We start from the raw sequence: 7,500 nt of genomic DNA on the forward strand, positions 1-7,500 counted from the left end.
AAAACATTTTAAAAATTTATGACTTTTTAATTTTTTTTCTCTACTTTTCGTTTCTGGTTCCGCCAACTTACGTGGAAAACCGAACGAAAGAAGAATTGCACAATGACAACCAGGTTATACGTGGAAACTTGAGAGATTATTCGGATTTAATTAAATCTGCTATACCAAAAAGAAAAGAAACATTTACTATAAACTACTTTATTCTACCTCGTACACGTTCTCGGTCAAACTATATGCTGCTAACTTAAATACGAGAATATAAAAAAAAGAAAATTCATTAACAGAAAAAGACACAAAAAAAATACAATTTTAACAGAACGCGTATGACGGCTATATGAAAATACCGAGCTGTGTGCGAGATGACGTCACTGTAAGGAAAAATAAAATGATTACAAAAGGGAGAGAGAGCAGGTTAGAAAAGACGATCACGTGAGAGACGTGGGTGACGTCACAGCCGTAGCGAGGTCACGCGTGGCGGGAGAATGAGGAAATAAATATCGTCATTACATTAAAAGGTGTTAAGTTATTACTTGTCCTCTGTTCCTTGTGCATAGACTGGATACAACGTGTGCGGCTTATGTGTGTAAAAGTTTATAACGTTACACAATTAAAATGATACGCTTGAGTTCTTGTGTAGTTTTATGCTTATTGGATGCACGGTTCACTGATGATCGTTCTTATATGAATATGTACACTTTATAAATATAAATTATATCGATTCATCGGACTACGGTTGTTATCTTGAGGGTGATTTCTCACAGCGTTTTAGTCCTTCTTGTCGAGCTTCTTGTCTAACTCGGGAATGTTTCTGTCGAACTCGGGAATGTTTCTGTCGAACTCGGGAATGTTTCTGTCGGACTCGATAATCAGAACAGAATTTCGAACGGAACCATTTATTATCTTCACGGGCGTAGCATGCTCCCGTTTCGTCAGCCATGACTGGATAAAGATCCTAAGTAATTGTATTTTTCGGTCTTCCACACTAAAGATTGAACTTTTAACCATAAAGAGAATATCACTTTCACAATTGATTTTTCCAAGTACTCAAACCACTGCGCCACGTGTCCTTGTGAACAGTTCTAGTACGAATGTTGAAAGCCTTAAACCTATTCTTATTTCTAGTTGTACATATCACGATTTTATTACTAATTATTATTACTACATACTCTCTCTGTCTCTCTCTCTCTCTCTATATATATATATATATATGTATATGTATGTGTGTGTGTGTATATATATATGATATATGTATACATATGTATGTATATATATGTATGCATAGATATGTATGTATGAATATATATGTATGTATACATATTTATCTCTATGTATATATGTATGTATGTATATATACATATATGCATACATATATATATGTGTATATATATGTATGCATATATGTGAGTATCTATATATGCATGCATATATGTGTGTGTATATATGTGTACATATGTATATTTAGTTGTGTGTGTTTATATATGTGTTTATAGATATTATTGTGTATTTATTTGACACTAAATATAATATATATATGATTTAGCTTAAATGTTATGAAAATGAATGTGTAAGGTGAGAACAGTAGTCCGATGAATCCAAATAATACGAATAACGAATCGTCATCTCAAAACTTTGAGAACGTCATATAAATATCAAACGTCGCTGCGTTTGCATGTCATTTTCAACTGCTTTAAATATGCACACTTGGCTTACATTCATTCATTAATCATCATCATCATCATCATCATCATCATGGAAGGTGATGCTAACTAAGTGGTTAGCTACACAGTTGTGCTAAATTCAAATCCAGTTTGTTTCACAGAAACACCTGCACTTGTGATTTTGGTAACTTTTTGAAAGAATTCTGAATCGAAAGATATCCAGGAAACGAATGCCAACAATAATCATCTGATTCGTACGAAATGATTGAATGAAACATCATCACAACGTTCGTCATCATATTTTTTTTTTACTTATATGCGACTGTCAGTGTCTGTGATTTCTAAGTGATAGTAACCTTTGACTTTTCCCGATGTCTGGGTCATAACAAGTTTTCTATGATAGTCTAATAATCACCGTTCAATTGTATAAGTATTATAATGCACTTAATGCGCGATGGTATTATTATCATTATTATTATTTTATTTATTCATTTATTATTATTATTATTATTATTATTATTATTATTATTATTATTATTATTAGCTGTACCCTGCCACGCGTTGCAGTGGCTCAATTTGGTGTAATGGAAAAATCTAATAAAAAGAGAAAATGCATGTTTCTTATATTCTTAGTACAGCAATCCACTCCAAAAAAAAAATGAAAAAGAAGGCGAAAATGAAAAAAAAAAAAAAAAAATAGTACTCTTGCAGAATTTGACCTGGATCCGCGGGAGTTTCTGTCAATCATGGTTTGGGCTCGACCAACAATCAGTGGATGAAGCCGAACGTAGCAAAAATGTTGAAACGCTAAATGTTTTTTTTGTTTGTTTTCTGTATACAAAAATGTGAGTTAGTAATTAATATTTGGGTGATGGGGGGTACTATACGCAGATTCGAAAAAGTTTCCTAAAAATCAATAAATGAAAGCAAAGTTAAGGTAAGTTACATTTCTATCTAACTGGATAATTGTTTAGTGTTTTTATGTAATGTAAAATGTTTAATCGGCTCGAAAAACAGAAATGGTCTCGGACTCTGTTGAATACGTAAAGTTTGGGAAAGTAAGTTGAAAACAAAAAACTATACAAAACAGTGTGAGAAACTCGCCGAATATATGTTACCATGACATAGGCTAACATAATCAGTGGGTTTCTGACAGTAACTCACTTTCTCAAACTTAACGTAATCAACAGTGTCCGCCATCAGTTGTATCTTTCAAATACACCGATAAACAGTGTTCCCAGCCGACTAAACGTTGCATTAAATAAAAAGGGTTTGTATTACTATAGAAAATACTGCTGGGAACTCACTGAATATATGTTACCGTGACGTAGGCTGACATATAATCGGTGGTTTTAAACTTTTCTCAATACAGGTGACGACTTTTAAGAGTCCCTTTTAGTGATTGCCTGGTTTGAGGATATTTGTACAACAAAACGGCAAATCTGCCCCCCCCAAAAGAAAATCCGGCATTATTCCACGTTCGTATATAACAAAATATTTTATTGTAGATTTCGGTGTGTTAAAAACGAATCTGCAAACCGTTTCCGTCGCAAAAAGAAAGTTTCATGATATGAAGAAATTACTTTTACGAAAAGTGGGTGATCATTTTCTGATGTAAATTTAATTTAGGTAGTCAGAAAGTGGGTGCTCATTCCGAGAGAGAGAGAGAGAGAGAGAGAGAGAGAGAGAGAGAGAGAGGCAGGCATTTTCTGTGTTTCTTGGCTAAAAAGTTTTTTGTTTGATTTCTTTTGCATGGTAATAACCCCTGAACTCTGGGACAATTTTCTATTTCACAGACGTAGCCTTCGTTTACGCTACACGCGAGCATAAACGAAGGCTATTAAATATGCACTCGCATACAAAATTGCCTTGTTAAAAAACCTTTAAGCCAATAAACACGAAAATAAATGCCCCTTTCCTCAGGTGGCCAGAAAGTGGGTGCTCATTTTAAGTTAAATTTACATCGAAAAGTGATCACCCACTTTTAGAAAAAAGTAATCTCTTCATATCATAAAAACTATTTTTGGTACTTCTTGGGCGTTGAGTTCCATTGCGACCCCCAGAATTATTTAATGGTCATTCCTTTAGTCCCCCTTAGTCAAGGCTAACGCATGCGCACGTAACATTTTTTATTTATTTACTTACATTGCCTTTCGCATTTTTACAAACATTATTTATTTACGTTGTCTGAACTCTTTTCATAAATAATAAAAAAGTAACTAAACCATTTAATGATAATTTGTCACGTGTACAAAAATTTATTTATTTATTTACGTTGGCTTAACTATGTCCATGGATAAAAAAGTTTTACTCTTTAAGAATAATAAAAGGAAAAAGTTACTAAACATTTATTAATAAATTCTCACGTACTTACGTTGGCTTAACTCTTTTCATGAATTATAAAGAAAGTAACAAAACCGTTTATTGATAATTTCTCACTTACAAACATTTTAAATTTACATGAGCGGATAAGTCTGCTGGTCGCCATGGAACTCAACGCCCACCCAAAAAAGTATTTTGTTATATGCGAACGTGAGACGGGACTTAATGGAAAATTTTATCAAAATTCCGGGATGCTATTTTTTTTTTTAATAACATAAGAAATTAAAAATTAGACAAATTTTAGGTAGGCTTCGCCAGGAAAGTTTAAGTCGAAAAAATGGATTCTTGGAAATCGAGATGTCGTTAGATGTCGTGAAAAAAAAACTAAACAATTAAAACGTAATGTTTGATGGGTGGAAAGCCTTAAGATAAACAAATGAATTTAAAAATAAAAAATAAGATAAACAAATTAATTTAAATTAAAAAAAGTAGAGAATAGTTTTATATTTTTTTTGTACTTATCTATTAAATAGATCATGAAATGTTGTAATTCGAAAGTCGTCAACTCGTGGTGCAATAAGTGAAAGCCTCATTTCTACCGGAAATGAAATGGCAGAGAGTCTCGCAGTTACAAAAATATTTTTATTTTATTTAATATTTTTATAATTCGCAATATTAAATTATTTTAATAACATAAAACTTGACTTTATAGATAGATTTTCTGAAAATTTAAATTAAATTGGTAATGTAGAAATATGGTTTTATCGATCTTGAACGAAGCAAGAATTACATTATTATATATATAGATTATTATTATTATTATTATTATTATTATTATTATTATTATTATTATTATTATTATTATCATGTTATTAAGTTTATTTATTATTATTATTATTTATTCATTATTTTAGCATTTTATTTATTAGTATTTTATTTATTTATTTATTATCATTATGATTTATTTATTTATTATTACTATGACTATTATTATTATTATTATTATTATTATTATTATTATTATTATTATTATTATTATTATTATTGGCCCACAAGGAGCGTTCATACAGGTCATCAAAAGTCTTATAAAATATAGCGTGTGGTGATCCCTGGAAGCTGAGTGACAACAAGTCTCCCAAAATTTTCCAGTACTCTCCATTTCTTTCGATAACATTTGCAAATAAATTTGCATTATCGCAACAGCTGCTTGCCATTTGTTTTTCGTTGGCAGCAGCCATTCGTCTTTACTGGAATTTGAGTGGCAATAAGCTTCCCCCAAGGTCCCAGTTCTCTTCGGACTTATACAGTGAAGGTCGGGTTAGTGCTCCTCTGTCTTTCCTTCCTCCTTGACTACTTGGCTATTCGGTCTCACTCTTTTTTTGAGCGGGAGGAAGACAGTTATGTGGTAATGGGGGTGGGGTGGGGTTAGAGATCTTATGGGTATGCAACTTTAACGTTCTTGGTGCCATGTAGCGCTCCATGCTTTGTCTCTGCAGCAGTTTGTCTGGTCTGCGCTTGTGGTTCGTGTGTGTTAGTCTCCACATTAAAGGGGGTTCTTTAATATTTCAGCTGTTTATTATTATTATAATTATTATTATTATTATTATTATTATTATTATTATTATTATTATTATTATTATTATTATTATTATTATTGACTCGTTGGTCATAATCAGTGATTTATAGTAATTTCTAGAATCAGAGTAACAATATATTAACTCAGATTTCCGGTATCCTCCACTTCTTTCGATACTCATTTCTAATCTCGTTTCGTTCTCGCAGCCGCTGTTTATTATTGATTTCTTGCGTGACTGGCAATAAGCTTCAGTAGAAGTTTGACTTGTATATTCCTTTTTCGGTCTTTCAATCCTCTTTGACTCTCCGCGACGAATGTTGTCCTGCGTACAGAGGCTGGTGCTATCGATATTTATTGGTTAGAAACCACAGATGATGGGATATTATTATTATTATTATTATTGTTATTGTTATTGTTGTTGTGGTTGTTTTTATTACTATCATTATCATTAGTATTAGTAGTTCGGGTTGCATAATTAAAACCTTTAGTTCGGTTAGAAAGGGTAATTGATGAATCAGGGTGGAGAAGGATGATCTCAAGGAGAAGCAGGTATACCAATAAACCGCGGTTGCCGAAAAGTGTTTTGGAGCCTTTTTCTCGACAGATTCGTGAACAAGACAGTTTATAACATCCGTCCGTCCCGGAAAAGGGCGTAAAATATAAACTAGTAGTATAATAAAGCGGTCCACGCCATCTCTCTACCCCTTTCTCCCTAACTAAACCCACTGTCTCTTATATATATATATGTATATATATATGTATGTATATATATGTATGTATATACAGTGGGGAAAATAAGTCTTGGACACATCCCATTATTCTTTATTTAACACATATTTTATGCAGCGAATGACACGAAAATTTAACAAGAAATAGTTACTAACTTAACAATAACAAATAACTTTAGAAATTGGAACCTTTTAATGCATAACAAAAATTATATAATAAAAACGAGAATAGCCTGGAAAAAAAGTGTTGGACACATTGTTTTAAATTATATTTTATTATCATTTTTTATAAATAATGCTGACAATTGTAATTTGTATTTTTATTTTCCGACACTATTATAAGTTTCAGAAGTTTCTTAATTGTTGTAGACCATACTCTAGGTCGTTGGAAAGTATTGAAACACGTTAGTCACCAGTAAGCCATCATGCGTGAAGGTTCTCAGGATGAGTAAACGTAAAAACTCTCTCAAGTCGTCCGTGATTAGATTATTGCCGAGCTCAACAATGGAATTGGTTTTCGGCGTATATCTGCTCAATTCAAAATCCCTGTAAGCACCATAGGAAACCTTATTAGGAAATGGAAGGTGCATGACTCAACCCTGAACCGTCCGCACACCGGAGCTCCTCGCAAGATATCGGATTGAGCAGTGAGAAAAATTGTATAAAAAGTTCAGCAGCAACCGAGAACCACACGAGGCGAACTTCAGAAATATTTGGAAGAAGCAGGGATAGTAGTAACGAAACCAATGATTAGTAATATACTCTGATGCAAGAGTCTTAAATCGCGTACACCTCAAAAGACACCATTACTAAAAAATGTCATGTTAATGCTTATCTGGATTTTGCAAGAGACCACTTATTGAAAAAAGGTGATTACTGGAAGAATGTGATCTGGTCCGATGAGACGAAAGTGGAACTTTTCAGCATTAACTCTGTACGTCGAGTATGGAGAAGAGATGGCACAGCGCACGATCCCAAGGACACCCTCCCCACTGTAAAGTTTGGTGGTAGAAATGTCATGCTCTGGGGATGCTTCTCTTCAAATGGTACTGGACCACTTCATATTATAGATGAAAAGATGAATGCAGCCAAATATCGAGAAATTCTTGAAAATAATCTCTTGCCTGCTTCCAATGCGTTAGGTATATAACAAGGATGGATCTTTCAACAAGATAATGATCCCAAATATACTGCTAAAATAACCTCCGATTGGTTC

General features: G+C 32.9%; 1 protein-coding gene across 1 annotated transcript in view; it reads right to left on the reverse strand.

Moving 5' to 3' along the window:
* LOC145294048 (uncharacterized) overlaps window positions 1-7,500 on the reverse strand; it is a 732,984-nt gene that overhangs the window by 174,822 nt on the left and 550,662 nt on the right. The gene's annotated exons all lie outside the window — the stretch shown is intronic.

Source organism: Euprymna scolopes, chromosome 15, assembly GCF_053919585.1.
Source record: "Euprymna scolopes isolate OS-2025 chromosome 15, ASM5391958v1, whole genome shotgun sequence".
Taxonomy (NCBI): Eukaryota; Metazoa; Mollusca; class Cephalopoda; order Sepiida; family Sepiolidae; genus Euprymna; species Euprymna scolopes.